This window comes from Sturnus vulgaris, chromosome 5 (genome assembly GCF_052056855.1).
Source record: "Sturnus vulgaris isolate bStuVul1 chromosome 5, bStuVul1.hap1, whole genome shotgun sequence".
Classification (NCBI taxonomy): domain Eukaryota; kingdom Metazoa; phylum Chordata; class Aves; order Passeriformes; family Sturnidae; genus Sturnus; species Sturnus vulgaris.
Genome location: NC_142247.1, coordinates 17,153,340 through 17,179,163, shown reverse-complemented (window position 1 = coordinate 17,179,163; position 25,824 = coordinate 17,153,340). Strand labels below are relative to the sequence as shown.

At 36.7% G+C, this 25,824-nt stretch overlaps 1 protein-coding gene across 11 annotated transcripts in view; it reads left to right on the top strand.

Annotated features, from left to right (window-relative positions):
- KCNC2 (potassium voltage-gated channel subfamily C member 2) overlaps nucleotides 1-25,824 on the top strand; it is a 96,854-nt gene that overhangs the window by 8,549 nt on the left and 62,481 nt on the right. The gene's annotated exons all lie outside the window — the stretch shown is intronic.

Genomic DNA, 25,824 nt, shown 5'->3' with positions numbered 1-25,824 from the left:
CTGGTGGGCACCCTCAAGGGGTGGGGGGAATAATAGTCTCCTAGTCACATTCCTGCTGGCCTAAGTAATTTCTCAGATTGTGAACATTCTCAAAATATATTGGGCTTTTATATGCTGTGCACTGTAAGATTAAGGATAATCAAATGTGTAGTAATTGATATTTTATATAAAGCCTGTGCTATAACCGAACTTTAATGTTTTTCATAATGTAGGAAATTTACATTTCAGGAAAACGTAAAAATGTTTCTGAAGTATAAAAATGTCAGGGTATAAATTTTCTTTAGTTCTTAGACAATATCAAAGGAGATGTCCTCAACAGTCCTTATTTTTACATGCATATTTAAAAATTCTCTGAACTTTTCAAGTGAGCAATGGTCTTTATTGGCAGTTGGTAATCCGACTGTGAATGGCAGTTATGTTTAATAATTGGTTTCAGGAGTATCTTCATTTTCAGAGGATAATTGTTAAAAGCTGAAAGAGATAACTTTGGTATTTTTTATTAGTATCATAAAAAGTGTTATGCAGGTCTTTTTTGTGGCAGGAATTTTTCAGTATTCTGAGTTTAATCCAAGTATAATTTGGAGAAGAGCCTTATTTGTCTTCCTGGTTTCTGATCTCTTTCAGGAAATAAATTTTCTTGCATTTGCAGTTCTAGATTTGATACCTACCGTCAGATTTTCATTTGAATTTTAGGATATAATTGATTCACAAGCACATCTGAATTTCACCTTGAACATTCTTCCCTTGGTCTGCAAAATTATTTAAAAAGTTGTAAATAATTGTAATTGTAAATACTTGAGATGGAGGTATGTCTTTCTACAGCTTCCTGACAAGAGAAAGTGGAGAGGGAGGTGCTGATCTCCTGATATCCAGTGACAGGATGTGGGAATGGTTCAGAGCTGTTTCAGAGGTTCAGACTGGACACTAGAAACCATTTCTTCACTGAGAGGTTTGTCACACACTGAACAGGCTTCCTAGAGAAGTGGTCAATGTGCCAAGCCTGTCAGTGTTTAAGAGGAATTGGGCAATGCCAAAACCATGCTTTACTCTTGATTCAGCTGTGAAGTGGTTAAGCAGATGATTGTTGTAGGAGCCTTCCAAGTGAAAGAATCTATCCTATTCTACAGAAGTCAGTTCTGGTTTTCCAACCTTACCTTCTTTCCCTTTTATATAATAATTAAGTCCTTTTATTTAATAATGATGATGTTTCATATTTTCATGGTTTAGAAACAAAAGTGTATATAGTAAAATACATATGATAAATGACATCAACTCTTTTTTAGGGTAGAGGTCAAACAGGGTAGGATTTCAGTGTAGGTATTGAACATAAGCTTTGCTGTGTAACTCATCAGTTTTTTATCTGGTAGTACTGTATGTTAAATTGATTTAAACACCTTAGGCATCTTAATCCTTTGGCCAGTGAATTTTATTGCTGGCTGTATTAGAGACTGTTTGAATATAGTTTCAAATTTGAAAATTGAGACTCTTGACAGCAAGACAGAGTTATTTTCCTTATTGCCTAGGTGATATTACCTGTGTAGCTTGGAAAACAACTGGCTGTGGTTGTCATTTGTCTCCAAAACAGGCATGTGAAGCTAACAGTGCAGTGACCTGTGAATGGTCAACAAAACTGGTTTGATGCACTGCAGCTACAACGCCTCCTTGGTTAGTCATTGCATTTTTTAAGTTGGTGCTTTGATAGCAGAAAAAATGAACCAGGGGAATTAAAAATGAAAATAAATACTTAATAACAGGGAAAATTATGTCTTGGGGAAAAAATGAGCCGTTATAGATTGAAGCAAATAACATGTTTTCATTGTCTTGGTTTGTTGCAACATAGCCAGCCAAACTTTAAAACTGGCAAAGATATTTTGGGTTGCATGTGTGTTTCTTCTGACTGATGTTCACAGTTTTAAGGGTGGAAGATGTTGGTTTTTTATGAACTGGAGGTTTATCTAATTAAACTTATTGCTCCAGTTGCCATTTCCTTTTAGTGAGATGGAAGCTTTGATCTTTCAATCTTTTCAAAATTACTTCCCTAATGACTAGGTTGTGACATTTTTGAAATAGCTCCAGTAAGTAGGTACAGTCTGCACCTCCATCCAGGAGCTGTTACAGCAGTAAATGTCTCTTCAAACTATCGTTGAAGGCTCTCAAAATTGGTTCTTGTTTCTTCACTCTTCAGCTGCACTGTGTTGCATTCAGCATCTTGCTCTGTCACTGAGCCAATCACTAGCTATTCTAGTACTTCTGAATCAATGCCCTTTCCAATGCTTTTGTATTAAAATTTACCATTTTGCTATGGCTTGAAGTGCAGTGATAGCTGTAGATACCTATCTACTGTGAATACTGCTTTAGTAGCTGTGTTAGCAGTTTTTCTTTGAAAGTGTGATAGCTTGCCTCACTCACTAAAATGAAAACTCTGCAAAATTTCAGTGACTTTGTATTCTCAACAATTGAAAGACATTTAAATTTAGTATTTGGTAGCAGAATTGTACCCATTAGTCTCTAGAGAAGGGCAGATGTAGTTTATGTTGGGTTTGTATTTCATTAGAGCAACCTCTCTTGCAATGCAGTCCTGATAGATTTGTGAGATGAAGGCATTCCTATTTGAAATGATATCTGCTTTCTTCAAATATGAAGAGCTAGTTTTCTAAAATGTGAAGAAATATTAAAATCCTATTTTGTACTGCTGATGTTTGTATGCTCCTTGCAAATAGGAATCCGGAGGTGAGTGTTAGTAATTATAATGAACAAACTTCACAAATCTTACTTTGTTTGTTTACTGGCAAAGCAATTTTAAAATAACAAGGTAATTCTTACAGATTCCTAATCACACTGTGAGTTGCCTCCAGATACCCAAGCTTTGTCTCTGGTTGGGAAAGTCTTGGAAAAAGTGGAGGCTAAAAGAAAATGTGCGACCTAAATTTTTCATTGCAGATCTACTGTTCAGACAAGTACAGTGTGACAACTGTGTACACTGAAGAAATGTGAAAATGGGGTGAAATGTGAGTGTGAGACAGAAGGGAGAATATTTGGGATCCTAGTGCTTTCAGACTTCAGGTGTTCTTATCCGTATATATACACAAATGTGGATGCAGATATTCTGTGTGTATAGATAGATGGACATGCACAGACACACACATTTATAAAAAAATTCTACATAGGTGTTTCTAAGCTGTAATTATGATAGTCAGTAAGATTTTATTTTGATTTTCCAATTTGTCCTTGAAGATTTTAATGAAGAAGTCTGCATCCTACATTTCGTTACTTAATTCAGTATTCTTGCTTTTATATGTTTAATTCAGCTCCTGGCTGTAAGTTTGAGTAGAGTTTTGTGGACTGGATGAATATCTTGCTGTTTTAGGTTCTCTTGGATCAGTCTTACTAGATATGCATCTATATTACAATATTGGCATACAGTAATTAATTGTATTTTATAACAGGAGTAGTGTTCCATTCTTTATAAATTTTATCTCACTAAATGTAGGAGAAACCTGAAGGAGTTACATAACTTAAGACATCTTATTTTCTGTGAACTGCTATCTCATCAGTGACTCTCGGGTTCAAATAAAGTTATTCCTGCTTATCAAAACATACATTCTTTATAATATTTTATAAGACATTTTGAGCAAATAATGTCTCCCACGGATGCAGTTTTCCCTTCTTTAGCTTTAGTAAGGGGATATATTAAATAAAACCAGATTTGGCAATCATTTACATCAGATCATGTTGATAACGCACAGTGATTTTTCATCTTTGAAGTATTACAGCCTGTTTTATTATTAATCTTTTTTCATTTAATTCTTTTTTTGAAAGGACTAAAGGATCAGTTCAAGTTAAGTTCATACATCTCTTCTTCTTGTGAGGATTATTGACTAATGAGAAGCATAAAACCATGAAACCAACATTTAAGCAGAAGATGGAGGATGTCAAAACATGGTGAAAGCTGGGAATGGTGTAGGGTTTATACCACAATGAACTCATTTGGTCAGGCTTGGAGGGACACTGAGGGTTAAGAGGGATCAGGCACTAAAGTGCTAGCAGGGAGTTCTGGAAATCCAGGTTTATGTCTTCTGTGGTTCACCTTCGACTGCAAACTGGGAAGATACAAATGCTCTCTTGCCTTAGAAAATACAAAATAAATAAATTTTAAAATAATTAGTACATAAATAACAGGTTTCTAAAAAAGGAGGAATTGTATTTTTGTTTGTGACTGTAAGATAGTGCAAAGGAGAGCTGAGGTAATTTTTAAAGAAGGTTGGGGATTGTTTGCTGCTTTCTGTGCCTGAAGATTGAAACATACATAATCATTTAACGATCTTTTTTTTTTTTCTTTTTGGTTGGTTTTATTTCATTCAGCAGATCTATGGTAGAAGTAAAGTGCGACTGTGTACTAATTTAAATATATGCAGTAATGAGAGGAAATCCTCAATAGGTTGGTAATAGTGTTTACAGAGCAGACTTGGAAGAGTGTGTTCAGAGAAGAAGGCTCATATCCTACACCTGAAGAATAAAATAAAATTTTCACTTCAGTAAGAAAACAGTGACGATTTAGTGAACTGAGGCAAAGCCTACATGGAAGAAAACTCTTCAGTCATCTTAGTAATAGTTGCTTTGTTGGATCTAAACACAAGGAGATTGAATTACAATCATAGAACAGTAGAAAAGAACTTTAAAATAATGGATTAAGGTGGGGGTTGGCACATATTGGTCTGCTATAGTTTTCTTCCAAAATTTTGTTAAGTAAAATTGTGCAGAATTTGATTCTGTTCACTGAATGTCTCCAAAGACCTTTGGTATTCGGCCCTGCAGTTAAATTCTAGCACAACAGAATGTAGAGTTTCACAGTGAAAAAAGTTATCCAGTCTTTACACCTGGCTCTGCTGTCAATTTGATCTGCAGTATATTAGAATGATAAATATGTTGAATGAGATCATGTTGATTCTTGGTTGTTTTCTGTCACTGCTTTCTAGGGGATGCATTTTATCAGGCTTTAAAAAAAAAAAAAAGAGGGTAAGATTCCAAGGCCATGGTCAGTGTCATCAATACTTAAGGTAGCACCTAATTTTGTATTTCAGGAGCATTTGGATTAGTTACTGAAAGCTAGTTGCTATTCTTTGCTGCTTTTTAATAGGTTAACAATTTGTATTTAATTATATAGATCAGTATTGGCTAAGCATACAGCAGTGTTGTAATTGAGTTACTCTAAATTTTGGTATGAGACTTTTTCAACAGAAATTAATCCTTAATTCTGCAATAACATCCATCTTTGTGTCCTGCTTTTCATGTACAAGAACTGTAGCTGTAAGTTCTTCCTGCAGAGATGGTGAATTTGCCCTATATATGGTGAATGCATTTTCATGAGCAAGATGTGTAACATGTTGTTTAACAGTTTATTGTGAAACAAAGCCAAACATTTTGCTTATTGATCAGAAATATGAGTTGTTACCGAATGTGAAAGCTTTGGAGAGGAAGGAAGAGCATTGCCATTGAAAGTGAAGTGTTACTTTGAAGATTCCGGGGCACTAATATTTTGATTTTTTTTTTTTTCCTTTTTCTTCACAAGAGGAGGCTATACTGAGGTATTATATCAGGAAATACATCTTAGGGAAGCTATACTGAATTATTACAGGAAATTCATTAGTAGTCTAACTGCAGTGTTTTCTGTTGGGGAAAAACAAAGCAAACCAAAACAAAACTAACAGTTAGTTGTATCTGGCCAAGATTTGAGGATGTGCTTAAAGCATGTGGCAATATTGGCTGGATGAGTTCCAGAAGACAGCAGTTGGCAAGCCTGAAGTCTGCTGTGATCGTGGACAGGCAAGTGATTTCTTCATTCAGTTAATTGCTTTGGAACAAACAAGATGCAGGATAAACAAATTGGCTCAATTTCTACCTGAAATGATGACTGCCTGTACTTTTGACAGAGAATGGCTGTATTGTGGGGATTTCTTCTGAAGCTCTTGAGGTTTGAAAATCTCTTTTCTAGTGTGTTGTTAATAGCTGTGTAATACAGGGCTGGATTTCAGCATTGATGCCTAATACACAGTAATGTCAAAACTTAAACCAACATACAATATTTTGCTTAGAATTCAGTGCACATTCCCAGTCAGTTAACCAACTGTAAATTGTTTGTCAAGAGAAAATTCATAGGACTATAAGTTCACGTCTGTCACACACGCTTTCCCTTTTGTTCAGGTACTGTTCTGATGTTGTGTGTTCTGAATTTGGCAAAGCTGGTTCTGAAACACGAGTGTGAGGACAGATCTGGTTTCATGTTCACTGCATGTCTTAACAAACCCCAAACCTTCCATTAGAGGATTTTAACATGAAAAGATAGTTCTGTGTATTTCTAGTTGTCGTTGCAAATTTCTGGCATGAGTGACTAGTTTGTCCCTGAAAAAGCTACCAGCTGGTAGCCATGATAATGATTTGTTGTGCATTTTAAACTGAGTTGTTTAGTTGTTAACAAGACTTTCCTTCGCTCCTGCAATATTTATTAGAGTGAAAACCCTAATAAATGGAATTATTTTCAAGACTTACCTAGATAAATACCTTGCTTTTCCTAAAGATTGGGGTTCATAGTACTGTTCTGTTGAGTCAAGGCTATTTGTGCTTAAAAGAAGTACACTGCTTCTGCATTAGTGTGGCAATCTCTGAGTCAGGATAGGATTTCCTAGAATATGCAGGGAATACTGGACACAGTGAGCATTGTCAGACTGGCAAGTTAAGCATGCCAGAGGATGGAAGTGCACCTATAAATAGGAAACCAATCTGCAAAAAATGCATTAAGATCTTGAGGAGAGAGAGGATCTTAGAGGAGAAATCTAATTGGGGAATACTGAAGAAAAGTGATGCATTTGAAATGGCAGTTAAATAAAAAGGTCAAGAGCGAGAAAAGAAAAGGCCTGTTGGGGAGGGGTGTTTTGTTTGAAGATTATAAATTAAATGAGGCTCCAGAAATTAGGAACTGATGATGCCCTGAAATGTAGGTTGTGTTGGTTATAGTTGTTTCTGGATTTGTTTTATTCTGCTGCCTAGGGAAGAAATAATACATGTTAACAGTTTGGTAGGGCGAAATATTTGCATTTATCACAGTCCTTGGGAATTCTTCAGCTGATTAGAATAAAGTAGGGGAAGAGAAAGAAGAAGGGCAGGGAGAAGCCTCAGTGCCCATTTGTACAAAGCTACAGTCTTAGGTTTAATTACACACTTGGTTTTTAACTTTTGAAAAGCAATATATTAAATCTTTGAGTTTACCATGAATCTCTCTGAATATTTATCTGAATGGTAAAACTGGGTACCTCTATAAGCTTTAGAATAGGATCCTGCACATGCATTTGCTTTTTATTTTCTAGAGAGTGCATAGCTCACAATCCTGATGCTGTGCTTAATAACTCTTTATTAAACATGGTGCCTGTTGTGCAGTATCTTATATATTTTTTATGTATATTTTTAGATAAGGGATTTTGTAGTTATATATATAACATATATGGCATTGAGGTGTAACTGTGTTAGGCAAACTATCTGACTTAAGTGTGTACCTGTATGTAGCAATATTGATTGACTATTATTTAAATGGTGAATTTGAAGAAAACTGAACATTAAGTTGTTTTTATTTCAGTTCACAGGAAAGTAAAAAATAGGTCATGTAGGAAGAGTCTAGTAAGATAAATGTTTAATGTTTGAAATTCAGAAAAACCACTAAGTGGCATAGAGTTTTATTTTTAATTTCAAACTCATTAGTTTTTACCAAATTGCCTTGAATAAAATTATCCTAAAGGTGCTGTCTTGTGCATTATGAGCTGATATGCTCAAATGAAGGCTTTTCCTCCATCTTACAACCTATTTTAGGGCTGTTGTTGAAAGAAAATTGATACTAAGGATGATGATTCCACTTTTTGTGGCACTAATCCATAGCAGAAACAGTTCTGAAACTCTGAATTTCCTCCTGAAAATAAGGGAAGACTCCTAGAGCCAAACAAAGGACTTGCAGCTCTACACTACTTACAAGCATGACTTCTTTACACAGTATCAGAATTAGAGAGGCATGCCAAGTGAACGATGATGCAAAGCAACTCTTCTGTGTTGCTGTGAATACAAAAAGACATAAATCATGAACACTGTATATAAAAAAACATTTCTTATTGACACTTTGTAAGTTTACCACAACAACAAAAAAAAAAAGGGCTCTACTAGGGTACATTTTTATCATTTTTATTACTAGGTTTAGGACACTTATGCATCCACTCAATTAAGATGAAGACCCAGGGAGAGGAAGAACTGTAAAAATTAAAAATGAAGCTTGGAGATTTATAATACTCTTTTCCTGAATTATAAGTGATGGCAATTAAAGTGTCAGACAGTCTTGATAAACTGCTTTGTCTGTGTTTAATTCAAATTTTCATGAAGTAGTCTGATTATATTTTGGAACAAACAGGAAGAAATGGAACAACCAACCATACGAAAACTGGTATGTGTGAATGATGATTTTATGACCTTTCATCAGAGGTTTAGAATGCCTTATTGATAATTGTGTGGGAAGGAAAACTCTGCCTAGATATGCACAGTCAGAATGAGTTTCCTTCTCCACTAAATTTAGATTTTTCTTAACTTTTTTTAAATTTTTTTTTTATTCAAGCGTATGAATCATCATCATCATCCTTATTTCATGAATTGGTTACATTTTGGAACAAACTAATTTTCTTGGGGCTATTTTCTGCTTCTAATTAACTTATTTTCTGCCTTTTTTTTTTCTTTTTTTCCCCTTTCCCTTATTATTTGAGGACTCTAAATTTAGGTAACACATTGCTCCTCTGTAGAAAGATTCATCAGCAAGGCTTCTTCCTGTAAGTGTGGGTCTTTATATCTGTAGAGCTCGTGATGCTTCTCATGAGTTCAGATATCTGAGCCTGTAATACAGAATACATAGGCAAAGTCCATACTGCCTTCTTTCTCCATTTTATTCAGTAATGTTAAAAATCCTATACATCTCTATAGGCTCACAGTTCAGAAGTGTTAAGTATAATGAGCAATATTATTCTCTTTTCAAACACAGTTAGACTTAACAATCTAGTTTTTAATCCTATCTGCAGGTCTGTTACAGAATCCTCTACACAAAATCTGCCTGAAAAGGTCTCAAATGTTGTGGTATATAATTTCACTTCTGTGACCTGGAGGTGCAATTCAGTGCACCTAATACTAGGAATCCAAGTTCCCCATCATTTTAATAATTTGAGGTACAGGCCTAGATGATTGAAAATAGCTGAGAGAGATGGATTCATTTGGACACAGTAAACTCTTTTGAGTGGATTAAATATAATCCTGCTGTATGTGTAACTGATATGGGCAATTGTGCTGTCTACTTCATTAGGCTGCATTTGTTTTCCCATAAGCTCTACTAGTATGAACTAAGCAATGTGCAGAGTGGAAATTGTGTTTGTGGCCTAAATGTAGAATTGGCACTGATCTAACTAACTTTTTTGCTAAAGCAGATTTGCCTAAATCCATGGTAGCAAGCTTCTATGACTTTGCTTCAATTAGTTAAAGAGTGCCTGGTACTCATTTAGCTTAGTTTGGCTTCCAAACCCAATTTTCCCACACTTAACAGAATGACTACAGGCTGTCTGAGATGTTAATAAATTAACATGCAAATCAGTTTAGCTAAATTAGAGAAATTTCTTTGTGATTTCTGTAAAGGTCACTTGTGATATTAAGGTGTTCTGACCCTTGTAAGATATTCTAGGAAACCACTGTTGCATGCCTTAACTATCATTTCTGCTCCTGACTTGCTTTCAGTATGCAATGGTTTTCTTGAAATTAAAGTATCTGAGTGAAATCCGGTTGAACTGACTCTTATCTACTCAGCTACTTCTGAGACACTCATTGCTTGTGTTTACTACTTTTCTTTTTCCAGTCCTTGCCATAGCCTCTTCCAGCTGTAGATTCCATATATGTGCATGCTGTTGTTGCCATATGTCTGCACATACTTGGCTTTTGTGTGTTTTGGATTGCCCAGCATGAGCCCTGGTAGGGAGAGTAGTGAATTCCTAAGGCAATTCACTGTCAAGTTTGTGACCTCATCAAAGCCTAGCATATTTTAGAGAGCTTGGATGTTCTTTTTTCATCAAGTCAGTAAAATAATCTTTATTCCTTTCCTGTCTTCTTATTGTGGAAGAACTCTGACAGCTGCCAGCATACTTTATTGCAATTTATAACATCACATAACCACCAATTGATTTTTTTTTTTCACTCTTCACATTCGTGCTGAATTCCCTCCTTGTTTGCCATGCCCCCAAATGCATAACAGAGCCATTGAATTCTCTTGGGATGTGCTGTGGCTACATGAACCCTGTTTAGGCAGACCTCTAAGTAAATCTGTTCCTTCAGTATTAGTGATTTCCATTCCCCTTGGCACACCCCCTTTCTGCATTTCCAAGCCAGAGAGCAGAGGCTGGGATGGCTGCATCACACGGGAGAGTTTACATAAGGCTGGGATTTGTTCAGAACCAGCAGAGAAATTCTTGTAGTAAATAGCAGGCTTGTGTTTTTGTGGTGGATTGCACCCAGGAGCATCACAAGGTGAGGTCTGTTTGACCTCTGCTGTGTGGGGCAGTGAGGGCAGTACTGAGAGGGCTGCCATGGACAGCTGCTGGGGAACACTTGTGGAAATCCTTGCAGGTGCAGCCTTGGTTTTGTCTTTCAGGCCTTTTTTGTGACAGAGTTAGGGACAAACCACAACGCCAGCAACCATAAAAGCTGTTTTTCTACATGAAAGAATGGCAATCACAGTCAAAATGGACGACAGCACGTTTTAATCCTGAAAGGTATGTAAATAGTCTGTTCAAAGGGAAAGTAAAGCAGGGGCTCAGCAGGAAGCCTGAGAGGAGGCTGCAGTAAGCACACACCTCAGTGTGATGAAGTGATGTTCAAGTGGAAGGCACAATGTGCTTATGCAGCATCATGGTAGCTCAGTTTAGTTTCTTTGTATTTTATGAAGCTGGAACAATTCCTTAACTGTGAATTCTAGTTCGGCTGTTTTAATTTTTGATACAAGAAACTACTGGGACTGAGTTTCACCTATTGCCCTCTTCTTTGTTAACTGCCTTCTTTGCACTGCTGTGTATCCCTGTTTATTTTGAGGAAATGAATTGCTGGGAATTGCTTTCATTTGAGAATACTGTGTATTATTTTGTGCTGAAAGGGTTTCCTTTTCATTAGATTATATCTATTCTACCTTTATGGGAAGTGAAAATATTCTTATAACTTTGAAAGTCATTGAGTAGATGAAAGGAACAGATTCAGTGATTAAATGAAGAATAACAAGGTGGTGCTGTAAAGATGACCTTGGTTTTCTTGTTACATATTAAGCTGCCTTTTCAACACTGCTGTGGGCATCAGAATGATTTGTACCCATCCAAACTGACTTTTTTTTGAGATTTACTAATGTGTACGCTGGTTTGTATGGACACTTTACTGTGTAGAGTTCAGCAGTGTCAGAGTAGAGTACAAATGCAGACTTCCTGTCAAAGACCAAGGACTGCTCTCCAAATACTGCCAGAATAAATAAACAAACTATCATGAAAAAACTGCTTCTGAAGAGCAGCTTCCTATTGCAGCTTTGTTTTTCTAGAAGCTGGAAACCAACACTTACTTTCTTAACTGCAGTTAATGAATTCACCCATTTCAAAGAAAACTGTCTCCTAGTTCACTAGAAAGAGATTGCTTGTCAACATGTCATTGTAAATGTCATAAATATTAAAAAAAAAATCATTTATTTAAATTTCAAAGCAACAGTTCTTGCCAGTGGGACCCTGACCTGTTCATGCAATGTGTAGCTGCTCAGCATCACTTCAGCATCTTTTGTTTCCTGTTTGTATTCTAGTTTATAGCAAATGAGATGAGTTGTGAGAACCAGATTTGCTGCTTTACTGGCTGATGAATGCTTGTGTAGTACATTAACCTCACACTGATGTATTTCCGTAATTAAATTTGTTCCCAAGTAAAGTAAGAATTACTGTATTTTTAAATGTTTATGTTTGGTGTCAGATCTGACTAAGAGAAATTTCTGTTTCATGATTTTGACCTGAGGACATACAAACTTCCAGGGTTTGGCTGTTGCAGAACTTATGTTTAATTCTGTGTCCAAAGTAATACTTTTACTCAGGAGTCTGGCAAGGTAAACATTAATGTCAAGAAGCACGAACTGTCTCATTTGCTCCAGTGGATGCTGAAGCCCTGATTCAACCTAATAAGCATCAACATGATTAACCCTTTAATTGATTAACACATTAAAAGAAAAAAAAAAAATCTGGTTATGTAATCTTATGTATGTCCATTAACTTCAAAAGGTTGTAGCTTAAGGACTAAAATTAAAACTAAATATTCAGATAAACTGATATCATAAAAGATAATGCTTTCATTAATTAAACTGTGAAATTCTATTATGAAGACAACACTATAGAACCTATGTGACTTTTCTGTTGTGGTTTACAAGGTTTTGTTGTTTTTCCATAAAACAGAATTGTCTCAGTAGGTACAAAAAACTATGTCTTGAATTGAAGTTGAACATCTGTATAAATATTTCCTGATGACTCTCTTTCAACAATAGCTGACAGACGAAAAAAAAAAAAACCTAGAAGAAAAAATAATATCTGTTTATATTACCCTGGGCTGTAAACACACCACAGTATTCCTCCCTCCTGAGATTACACAAAGCTCTGTCCCTTGTGCTTTGCCAGTGCATTAGTGTCCTCCTCCTCCTGTTGAACCCATTCTGAAAGGCTCTTAAGGGCCAACAGCAAAATTCCACCTCACGAGGACTTGGTGGCTGTCATCCAGGAACAGGAATAGTTTAGTGATGCTGCTTTTCTTCCCCAGGGCATTTGTGTCAGTGGGTGGCCTGGCTCATTGCATCTTCTGCATAAATCATTTAATCATTGCTTAAATTCCTGTAGAGAATTATCTATTCATCGATTATCTGGGTCAGATTCTCAGATGTCCCTAAACTGCTCTGAATTGATGACCAATAACAATATGCTTGGGGAAAGATGGAAACCAGGGAAGAATGTAATGACTTAGTGTGATCAAGTCTTCTAGGAATGCAAGTATGCTTTTTCTTCATAACCTCTGTTCTTTTAAGCACATCTGTTTTTTTTATGGAGCCCAGATGGAAAGATGTGGTCTGGTGGATGCTGTCCAGATCACCTAAGTAGTGAGAAATTTAGAAATTATGGTTTATTGGAAAGAGTGTAATCTAAGGTTGTTTGTCTTATGGAACAGGATAATGTAGAAAGACATAGGGGACTTCAAATAGGCTGCTTCACAAAAGAGTAAGCTTTTCCATTGCCCATACCAAGGAGAGCAAAATACAGTAGAATTAAATTGGAAGTGGAAGGATTTAGTTCAGTGCTTCAGTTTAGCCAGAACAGATTCTGATGATACTGAGCTGAAAGCATAAGCATGAAACACCAAGACTTTGCTCTTGTCTCCCTCCATCTTTCCAAATTCTGTGGGGTTGCCAACACGCTTTAGGATTTAAAGTTCAAATTGCAATTCTGTAGCCGGACAGCTACAGAACAACAAATAATTGTCTTGGATGAGAAAATCCATACTTCATTCCCATCCATGCTTGTTTTATGTTTTGTTCTTAATTGCAATAGGGCTTTGTTGGAGTTTTTAAAATGGTAGAAATTGTTAATAATTAGGAGATTATATGTTTCTAGTCACATAAATTTGAGAAATGTGCATTTGCCAGTGGATTGTAGAATAAGAGAGTAGTCTCAAATTATAGGTTAGGGTTTTGTATTGTCTTGATTTTTTTTTTAATGCATTCTTACTCCATGTTGTCGACGTGCATAGCTGCTGAAAGCACTAAGTGATAAAAATAGTTCCCTATGACTCCTTTGAGAAGAGTGTTGTCAGCTAAGAGAATTATGGAGTCAGGCAGTGGAGACTGAAGGTGTGTTCATGTTTAAATAACTGTAAAAATAGTGACGTTGAAGAGAGCAGAAGTTCACCAGGAAGAGCTGGCTGGGAGGGTGGAATATTTTTGCTCTGCAGTGTCTATGTGCAGTCATGAATCCCTGCTTCAGGGTTTCTAGTCACGAAACAAGCTTCAGACTTTTTTACGAGTCTGAAAGGTAAATAAGGAGGTGCAGCATCCTATTGTTTCGGCCACATCAAATTCAGAGTCATCATTTATGATTTCTGTCACACAAATAAAGATTTACAAGCCTGTTCAGCATAAGAGAAGATGCCAGACAATTTGTACCTCTGTATCTAGACTCCATATCAAAGACTTGAACTAGTTTATAAATAATCCAGTGAGAGATCTAAGTAAGTGCAGAGAAAATAGAAACATTTATAGTCTATGCCTGTGCCAAAAATGCTTCCATCTTTATTGAGAAATCTGTCTTCTCATGGAAAATGGTAGCAAGATTTTTACCTGAAATAAGATCTGAAAACAGGTTCTGAAATCTTGAAAATAATAACAGAAGCCTTCTGAAATACCCTCCAAAACCTTGACATAACCAGACTTTATCTCCCATATATATTATATTTGTTCAACTGTTTCTTCTTCCGAATTTATCATGCCTTCTGATGTTGTGCCTTTTGTTGTTAGTGCCTATGCAGGAAAACACCTTTTTAATGCTCTTAAATGCTTTTCTAAATCAGGGCTTTAATGTTTTCCAGTAGTGAGTGTCTTTTATGTGTGGAAGTACATTCAAATGCATGAAAGGCAGCTGAAATGCTGGGTAGTTATTATTACTTGGCTAGTAATAAATTTGTCCAAACTGCAGCTTGGAGGAGATAGAATGTATTTATAGATGTTGTTTTGTTATTGTTGGATAATGTAGATCTCTGGAAGGAGAAATAATGGGAAGTGGCAGCATTTTTAACTTTTTTGAATCAGCTACTAATTCTGAAATGTCACATTCAGTAGAAATTTCACTAAAAATTTGAAAAAAGTTATAAGTTTTTAATATTTTGATGCTGAGAGAAAAAAAAACCAAAAAAACACTAAATAACGAATAAAACCAGAAAAATGCCCATTATGGACTGATCTCTTTTAACATTTAGTTTTTCTGTGTGTTCCTCAAACTGAGAAGTCCATTATTTTTGTTGTTGAAGTGCCTGTTTCTGGTTAGGCATTTAAGGCTTTCTGGGGAACCAGGAAGAAAACAGGCAGAACTTAGAGCTCTTCGGAGGATTTTTACAGTAGCAGCATTAAAAGGCAAACCACACTGGATGTGAAACACCCAAAGCAAAAGTGACAGATTGCTCGGGTCAGAGAAGAAGGTGTTGTGGGTTCAGGCTGTCTGAAACGTGTACCAGGACGCCTGAGCCTCGTGCTCTTCAGACAGCTTCTGTGTGGCCCTCGGGAGAAGGTTCATTAATTTCGGAGTAATAGTTGTCCTGGGAAAGGAGAAGTGGAAATCTGGACTAAGAATTTCAATAGAAGTAAGAGATGTGCAAAGCATTTTTTAAAGATCCCCAAGCCTGGTATGGTTGGTGGTCTTGATGTGTTCATTAAATCTCAAGCTCAAGTAGAGGCAACTTTTAGAAAAATATAGATGAGATTTCTTATATTAACATGAATACATTTCATTAAAAGCCTGTGTAGATAGAGATAGTGAGACTTTATGAACATCTGTTGACTTTTTCTCAGAGTTCATTATGCAGAAATATGTCTCTTCTGCTCATTTTGAAGTTTGGACATTAAACTTAATTGATTCATAAGAAGGCAACATGGATAATAGACTGCTATTAATGTGCATAACTTAGGTGAGCTTTGTTCTGCTGAATTAATAAATGAACTTTAACAAAAAATAGCCCAATTGCCAACAGAAAGGGAGTGGAATTTCTTTGTATAAATAAGATAGGTATAAATAAATCCTATCAATTTAGAGTCTTAGTGGAGGAGAATGACAGAAGTTTCTATATGAGAAATTATAACAGTTAATGTCACTGTTACAGCAGCTATTCTGAATTAATGGACTATGCAGACAAGGGAAGGGCTTTTCCTCTTAAATAAGTGAGTATTATCCTTACAGACACTACTGGGAAAAAACCCCACTGCAAACCGAATAAACCCCACCACAAACCAAAAAAACACTTTAGAAAGCATCTCTGCTGTTTGGAATGCCTGCTCAAAATTTATTCTCATATGCTTCTGTAATTTGTGCCGTGATGCATGTTCTTTACTCTGGGAAGTTTGCATTAGTGGTGCTGTCCAGGTGTCACTGAGCTGTTGTACAAGTGTGTTTGGGTTTGTCCCTGCTCTGTGAATGGCAACCATCCTGCAGGGGCTGAGTTACCTAGTGCCAGTGGGGTGAGATCCTGCTCTCGAGTCTCACCTGGCTGGTGTGTTGGCAGCTTGCAGATCTATGTGAGTCTTTCTCCTCTTCTAGAGAACTTTGTAGACCTACAGTGAGGGATTTTCTTTTCCCATGCATGGGAAATCTGGGAACTCCAACCTACGTGCTCTCTTTACATGTGTTGTGAAATCTTTTACACAGTGTCAGTTTTGTCTTGGCTTCGTTGGTGAAGCTCATCAGTCTCAATCATTGCCAAAGGCTGAATGACTGTTTCACTTTAAAACTCAAAGCAGGATAAGTACTATTTAAAGTAAATGGTAATTTCCACCAAGGTAAAAAAGTTCTGATTGAGTCAGAAATTTAGACCAGAAATGTTCTTTGCAAGTGTAGCTACTGGTTGCAGGTAAATAAGCTTTTGAGGAGGAAGGGTTTGTACAATTTGCTGGTAGTTTCATACAAGAGGAATGTACTGCTATGTGTTCCCTGTGCAAGGAGCCTTTTACAAAAGTAAGGCATAAAAGCTGTGTTATGTGAAGGAATAGCTACTAAAAATATATCCTAATCCTTAAATGTTTTAAATTTTTTTATCATTAACAGAAATTTTCCCGGTTCTTAAGTTTGCTATACCAAGTACTGTTTCTCAGTCACTGTAGCATGAGTTGAAATATGAGTTAACTCAGTTCAGTGATCTGTAATGAAGAAGGCAGAGTCAGAGGTGAAGACCTCTCGTACAGGAACATCAGCAGACTCATATGCCCACCATGTAGGCTCATTTTGTTACTAATATTTTTGCTCACAGCACTGTCAAGGTTAACTGTCTTCAGCAGATGTTTTACCAGAGTGCTGCATTCTTGATGTTGCTGAAAGGTTTTCATTGGCGAGATACAACAGCATATTTCCCTGGTACTCACAGTGTTGTAGAAAAATTGCTTTCAGAGCAGTTCTGCTAAAGGGAGAAAGAAATGCTAAACTAATGAAAGCATGTGTCTTGAATATTTAGGGTTAACAAGGTCTTTGAATGATCAAAGCTGCAAATAATTCAATCAAAAGAGGAGGAGGAGGAAAGAATCCCTGAAAATATCAAGTGCCCCCGATAGCTATATGACTAAATATGTGGATTTCTCAAATGTTTGAGCAGTGCCTGGATTATTTTGACAGCTATGCAGAAATGGGCAGTGTGATAATTCAGCTTGTGGTCTTCTGCCTGGGTGTTTGAAACATGACCTTTATGTCCTGTTTTATTGGCTGATTTGGCTACCTTAGAAATCAATAATTGACCAGGTAAATCTGGATATTGACTCCAGTTGGACCTGGACAGCAGAGAGGGAGGTGAGCAATGACCCACATAAGGAACTTTTTCAACTGACTGTCCAGAATATACATCATGGGGGGCTTTCTGGAGCAAAATTAACCTCATGGTTGTTTCCTGTGTTAAGGAGACTTCTTCAGAGAAGGAGCAGCAGAGGTAGCTGTGGTGAGGAAAGAGCATAAAGGCTAGTTGGAAAATGCACATGTGTGGTCGGAAGGGTGAAATGCAGCACCTCTGCTCTTCCTTCTGACCATCCCAGGAGTAACAAGCAGTTCCAGGCCAATTTTCTAGGAGTGATAGACAGAATCTGCTTCATAGCATTTCTAGTATGATTATTAACTGGCACTCTTTTTGGAAGAATCCAGTCTTGCACCAGTGAATACAAGATTGCATTGCCTGCAGTCAATAGCTTTTTTTTTTTTTTTTTTTTTTTTACAATAGATTTGTGTTAAGTTTCTTAGAAATGGGTGTTTTGCTCTCTGTATAGTTTAAGGATATATCCAAGGCAATGATTCTTTTGATCATGAGTATCTGACATTTAGAGAGTACCAAGCAGTCTAACGGGCAAGTGGGAAAACACTGGAGAGATCTTTCAAACCTGAGGAAACCAGGTTAATCATGGTAAATTATTATTTGAAGAAGTCTGCCAAGGTAAGTGCACTTCTAGCTTATCTATTACTGATAGTAAATAGAACTTGAAACAGCCAAGTTTTTTATGTCTGTCTTTCTACATGGAAGCTCTGCTTGTCATGAAACAATGGAAACTAGAAAAAAGATTTAATTTTTCTTAATGTCTTTGATATTTGGAACAGGTAGAATAAGGTGAGAAGAACAAAAAGAGATGGAAAAATGCATTTTTCTTAAATCTCTCTGTTTATAGCTATCTGGGGTTTTATCAATAAAATGTGTTAGTATGACTAACAATTTACTTAGTCTTATTTTTAGTGACTTCAAGACAAGTTGGCTACTAATGTTGGGAATAGAGGCTGGCAGATGACTACCCCAACTCCACAATAGCATTTATTAAATCTGTCTTTCTTCTTGCTGTGTTAAATAGAGCTAGTAATCGGAATATTATTTTCAATGAAGAGTGGTAACTACTATAATTATTAATGCAATGCCAGTCACTTAAACATATGGTATTTAGTATGAGTTATAGTCTTTCTTTTAAAACAATTTTTACTCCCACAGTCATAATTTCATTACTTACTTCATGTCATGTCATTATTAAATGGAGTATACCTAAATGCTCTTTAGAAAAGATATTGCTGACACTTTCTAATTAGTTTTAGGTCTAATTAAACTTTCACCATAACAGCTCAGGTATTTGGGGTTTTCCAAATTACCTTTTTTTTTTTAAATAGCAGATGAAGTGCCAATGGAACAGAGAGAAGGAGAAAGGCAAGTTACTGTGACATTATATATTTGATCAACCGTGCCAGAGTCTTTTTTCCATGTGGTGGAAATGTTAAATACAAAGTGCCAAGTGTGTCAAGACACAACAGAAAATTAAAACTGTCACATTTGAATGCCAGTTGGGATGCCACAGAGCTTTATGAAGCAAAGTAAGAACATCTGATGTGTTGAAGCTGAGGGGATTATTGGAATGGGTAAAAGTCTTGGAGAAGCCCTTTTTGTAAGTTAATGTTCTTAATCACTGTTTTCAAGCCTAGGGCCTCTGTGGTGTCCATTAGCAGACAAAGGTTAGGTCCAAACAAGGAGTACTGAATGCCTTCTGTTGATATAGAAGCAAATGGTCTGGTCTTCCCAGTATGACAGAATGATAGAATGGTTTGTGTTGGAAGGGATCTCAGAGATAATCTAGTGCCAATGCTCCTGCCATGGACCGGGACAACTTCTACTAGACCAGGTTGCTCAGAGCTCCTTCCAGCTGAGACACTTGCGGGGATGGGGCATTCAGAACTTCTCTGTGCAACCTGTTCTGGGGCCTCACCACTCCCACAGTCAAGAATTTTTACCTGATTTTCAGCCTAAACCTCTCTTTCTATTTAAAACCATTGCACCTTGTCCTGTCACTCCTTGGTCTTACAGATAATCTCACTCCAGCTGTCATGTGGGCTCCGTTCAGGTACTGAAAGGCTGCATTTGGGTCACCTGGAAGTCTTTGCTATCCAGGCTGAGCAAACACAATTCTCTTAGCCTTTCCTAATAGAGATGCTGCATCCCAAGTGCATCATCTTGAACTTGATCTGGTTGAACTGCATGAGATTCCTCTTGGCCCATTTTTAAAATTATTTTTAGGCCTGTTGAAACATGTCAAAAGAGTACTATCCCCAGTGAAATTGCAGGAGGGATCACATTATTATTCACATGTTTTATTTGCTTGTGTTCTGAATGCAGCATGAGTTTCTGATTTGTGGTAGTTGTATTTTTTTTGTCTGGATCAGATATAAATATTGGGAATAGATTTGAATTTTTCAGCATTGAAATGTTTGAGAATGAAATATTTGAGAAGGGAAATTGTGGATCTATTGCATCCACACTTCTGGAGCTAAGAGAAGTATCACCTGATGTAACGATTAAAACTGCTGTCACTTCTTTAATTCCAAAGGAAGAATTAAATTATATTCTGGCTTCTTTTTGCTGGTGTTCTCCGTGGCTCAGAGTTGTGGTTTTCAAAGGAAAAAACCCAGAAGTTGAGCCAAATTGTATTGAATGCCAGTAATGTTTCTGCTTATTAAACTGCTCTGTGATTTCTGCTTGACAGAGGTCAATAGTCATTTATCACTCGTCTTGTAAATTGCTCTAAACTGGGTTTAAAGGATAGTTGTTAGTTTAATGGAGACACTTTTTGCTTACACCACAATAGAAAGTGTCTTTTTTATTTACTGAATGCATCAGAAAGCTTCAGGAAAATTCAGGATTTTTTCCCTCAGTATCATTATCCTTCATTAAGCAGGAAAAGAAGTCTCAGTTTTTGTAAGAATTTTTTTAAAGAATTACAAGGCTAAACTTTTGATAGACATTCATATTCTTAGGATTTTGTTTGTGGATCAGATGTTGAAAAGTATTTATTCTTTTGGCTATTCAGTGGAAAGTCAGCTTGGGAGAATATTTTAATTTTGTGGGGGGTCATGAAATGATTATTTTATATTAGTCCAAAAAAATGTGCATGAGAGGCAGTTGCTTAAGAGTTTTGCATGGGGTTCTGCTGGGCATATCTGCAAACCTTTAGAAATTAATTTAGTATGGGATGGAAGCCAAAATATGGTGCTGTTTATGAGACTCTGAACAATTCTAGGTGTAGTATCAGCTTCTTGTTAAATGTCACTGTCACAACTGATGGAAGTATTTCCAAGACCTGATCAGGATTTTGATTTCATGCTTTTTCTTCTTATCTTGATAGTTACTTGTATAACTTGATACAGTAAGATACAGTAAGTCTTTTTGCCATCCTGATTATGTATTTATTTTCTTCTAACATTGGTAGGAGTTTGAGCCACAATTTTTTTCATTTTCCTCGTGTAACACAGTCCTATTTACAGTTGTGGCCCAGTTAAGATCATGAAGGTGCTTTTAATTCAGAGTTAATCCAATAGGCTTCCTTATTGGCATCATTGTTTAGGCTAACAGGAGGGCTGAGGTCATGACACCCACACTAAAGTAATCAGTGATCCCAGTAAAATACAGAAATCAGTGATCCAGTCAAATCACAGAATGGTTGAGGCTGAAAAGGGTTTCTGGAGACCATCTGGTCCAAAACCCTGCTTAAGCAGGGCAGCCTGGAACTGGTTGCTCAGTAAAGGTTCCTGTTTGGGTATATTGAAGGATGGGGACTCCACAACCTCTCTGGGCAACCTGTGCCAGTGCTTGAACATCCTTGCAGTAAAATGCATTTTTCTTGCATTGAAGCTCATTTCCTATATTCTGATTTGTGCAAGTTTCTTTTGTCCTGTCTCTGTGCACATATGAGAAGAGTCAGGCTTTTGTCATTGTTTATTTTCACTGATGCATGGCAGAGCCCAAACAGGGGCTCAAATCATTGTGATTACCTGCATCAAATTTTTTGTATGGAGAGGCTTAAAGCACTAAGATAAAAATCTAGTTTTTTTTCTAAGACCATATGGGAATTCAGTATTCTTAATGTTCAATTTGGTGTGATTTACTAGTGTTGCATTTTGATGGTTTTTCAATGTTTAAAATGAATTATCACTCATTTGATTAAAAATAAACACTATATTGGAAGAAATGTGCTGCTTCCTTCTGTTTCAGAGGAAGCATCACCTTCTTATAGCACAAGCAGCTGGTTATAGTTTTCAGCTGGTGGGATAGTGGGGTATTTTACTTTCAGCAAGGAAGAAATACAGCACAGCAAAGAAGAAGTCCAGATGTTTACTTCACAACATGGAGAAGAATCTTATTAATCTTGCCTACCATACCAAAGGGTTTTTCTCTGCTGAAGCCTGTGTAGCCTTCATGAGTTTATAATTGCCTGCTCTGAGCAGTGCATGTGAAATCTCCTGTTTTACAGTGATAAACATTTCAATAAATCTGCTTGAACTATGAGCACAGCACTCTAGCAATAGAAAGCCATCTTGGATTAATAAGAAATGTTTTTGTTTACGATTTCTTCAGTGCTGAGCCATTTCCCTGTTTTGTAGAAAATTTTAACGATTTTAAGCAGACTGGACTCAGAGACTGTCTGTTTCCAAAACTCAGGCCTTTTGATTTCTTGAATTTGGGCTCATTTGTGATCTTCAGAAAAATTGTATTGTCTGGACAACTGTTTTTGGGTGGCATTATTAACTCTACCCCTACTCTCTACCCATGTTCCTAAGCTACTGCAACAGTTCTTCAAAGCTCATTTAGCAATCACATTGTTACTGTGTCCTCAAACAATTTAGGATACGTCAGTGCTTCTGTTATAAGCCATGGTTTTCAGGATGTCACGACATTATTTCTGCTCAGAAATATCGTGGACAAGGTATATTAATAACAAAATTCGATTTAATTGATTTGTTCTAATGGAAAGCTCTTGATGACTTTGGCTTGGGTTCAAAGCTTGTGTGAATGATGCAGATTGCTGTGTTGCTTCACCCCAGCACACAGCCCCAGCTTTCCATACATTGTCTTTCCTCTGGTAGGCTTTGCATTATATGGTGAAAGGATAAAAGGCTGCAGTGAGGGCTTTTCTCCTCTAAGTGCTTAGGTTAAGAGAAACAGCCTCAGTTTCATTCCAACTAAAAGTCAAATTTGAGGCCAGTTTAGTGGAAAACAAACAGTTCTGTTATTAAGACATTTAAACACATGGTTTGCTGATTTAACTAATTCATGTTCTCTGCTAAAAGAAAAATATTTACTTGTGAAAAATATTTACTTGTGAAATAGTTCTGCATCTTCAACAGCATTACAAATAAAATGTATGTACTTGCTTTTCAGATAAGTAAAAATCATGGCTTGATAATTAATTAAAGGGGAAATAGCAGGATTACATAGAAGTATCATGGTCTGCTTGTTTTAAGCCTGCAGATTTGTGTAGGGTTGTGAGCTTTCAGATAAATAATCTTTTGATTCTCTGGTGGCACATAGGTGCTTTGAGATGATTCTTCCCTGAAAAGAATATCTACACTCTGACTGTCCAAGAGTTAAGGCAACAGGACACTGCAGCTGTTGTACTGTAAGAAGTCTGCAGGCTTTATGAAGGATAATTACAGTTCTTTAGGGAAATAAAATTCCCCTCTCTTCAGCAGCTGCAGAATATATGATTAGGTATCATGAAGCATTGCCTCAGATTATAACCAGTCTGATTATTGAGCCTGAAAATCTGGTCCTTTAAACTGCCTGCTGTTTGATTATAAGTCTGTGTCAGGATTTGGAATTGCAGCAAATTACTCCAAAGAGCAGAGGTACCAGAAGTAGATTGAAAACAGCCCTTACACTTCAACATATTCCCTTGTGGCAGGTCAGGACTGTACCTGCATGTGTGTAAATGCTGAGAGGAGAGTGAAAACTTTCTAAGGAAGTCGGCACAACTAGGCATTCCTTGAATATCTGCTCATCTCGGGGTAATTGGTGATCTTTCATGAAGAGGACAGCCATGGGTGGCAGTGCTTAAAAGGGAGAAATGCTCAGATGCCAGGAGAAACTGTATGTTCTTGACTTCCTTTTTTAGATCACTGTTTTTATGCATTACAGCTTTTTTGTGGACTCTAGTGGAAAAATCGGTGTTGATTTAGGCTAGCTTAGGCTTTGTTGAAACTAGGAGAACTCATTCCATCCAGCAACGAAGATTAAAAAAATAAACTATAAGGTAGAACTTGGTAAATTTGGACGGACTTGGGTGATAAAGTTGCTAGAAATTGAATCAACTAGTCTGAGTCCATGCATGTTCAGCTTGATAATATCCCCAAAGGAGATATGACTGGTATTGACAGAGTTTATTGCTATCCTTTGTGTATGAGTCACTGCCCACAGCTTACTGAAGTTGTCCCTGGGCCTTCTGTTGCATATCCTGTTTTCTCAGGGGCTTTCTCCTTTTTTCATTTTACTCTTCTCTCTCCTCTCTCTCTCTTATTTCTTTTTTTTTTTCTTTTTCCAGGGATTTTCTTTTCTGTTTGTGTTTGTTTTTTGGGGTTTTTGTTTTGTTTTGTTTTATTTTGTTTGGTGATATTTTCCTCCTTTTCCTTTTTCTTTTTGTCTTTTTTTCCTTTTTTTAAGGATACAAGAGTGTCTGCAAGTAGGTAGATAGGAAAAGCTGGTGCTATCTGTTGATGCTATGGGAAGTACCAGTGTGTCATCAATCCCTGAACAGTTTGTCACGCTCACATGCTCAGACATGTCAGCATTGTTAAAGGCAGGGCAGCATTCTCACCCAGGTTTGAAAGTCAGGAGTGGGTAGGTTGGTTGGTTGGTTTGTTATCATCTTCATTCCATTGTAGAATGGGGTCTGGGTTACTTCCTTTGATTTTTAGGTCTCTCCTAAGACAGAAATGTGAGGTTTTTTGGTTTGGAAGGGATACTAAATGTATTGTTTCATATGTTTTAAATAGTATTGTAAAATGTTTATTAGCAGCAACATGGGGTCACATCTTAAAAAAAGTAAAATAAACCAAATATCTATTGTTTACTTATTGTAACACTTGCCTACTTGACCTGTGGGTTTAGGATTGATGGTGGTGGCAACGTTTGCTTCCTGTGAATGGAGGCGGAACAAGCAAGTCTGGCATTTCTGTCTTCTGAGTATTTGATATTTATGATCTCATTAATATTTTAATGTGGGTTTTTTTGTGAGTGGAGAATATAATACAGAACATTGCTTTGTGCAAAACTTTATTTTTGGAAAAATACAAATAGAAAAATACCTCATTCTTTTTTAGTTCTAGAAAACTGCAACATGTAGGAAATGCCTACAAAGGTAATTCAAGATACTTTTTTCCATCAGTGTGGAGTATTTGTTTTTTTCCTGTTGCATTTTCACTTTTTATATCAATGTATTTATCAGGCAGAAATTTGAAAGATGAAGTATTTTTCTTAGATCTTGCACTTAAAGAAAACAAAATATAAAACCAACAGGCATATGCTTCAGCTTTTGTTCCTATCACTACATCCCAGTCACTCATGAAATGTATCCTTAAAAATGTGGTTTTAGTCTTACATGGATCTCTGTCAAAAAAGATAAATCTCTATAATTAAAATGATTTAATATTCAGTCCCTTTTAAGCATTTGCTAATTTACTTTGTGTTGATGTAGTCCACAAATATTGTACCTTTTCATTCAATAGGTCTTTTATTCAAACATGTCAACAGATTCCCATGTTTAATGAGTTATTTTAAACTTACCTTGCCATTATGTAGGCTGCAGCTGTTAAGAGTTGAGTAATGATTGTATGTACATCAGTGAAGGAATTGTTTGTCTAAATGGTATTGATCACTTGTCTGTGAGCTATGGGAGTGTTTATTATAGAAACACATTTTCTCTTGTCAAAATAACTAAAAAAACTGCTTCAAAACCTTCTGAATGGAGCACTGGTCCAGGCTGTGTTTGGAAATAAAGCTGCTGCCTTCAGAAGGTTTGCAGTATACCCCCAAACCATCTAACTCCCAACTATAAAGCTCTTGGAAGCCGTTGTCTCTTGCACTGTTTGGGGAATAGGAGGCAGCATCACAGCAGCTCTTGGGCTGGAAAAGAAGTGTGCTGTGAGCTGATGTGAGTTTGCAGGGGTTGCACATGCA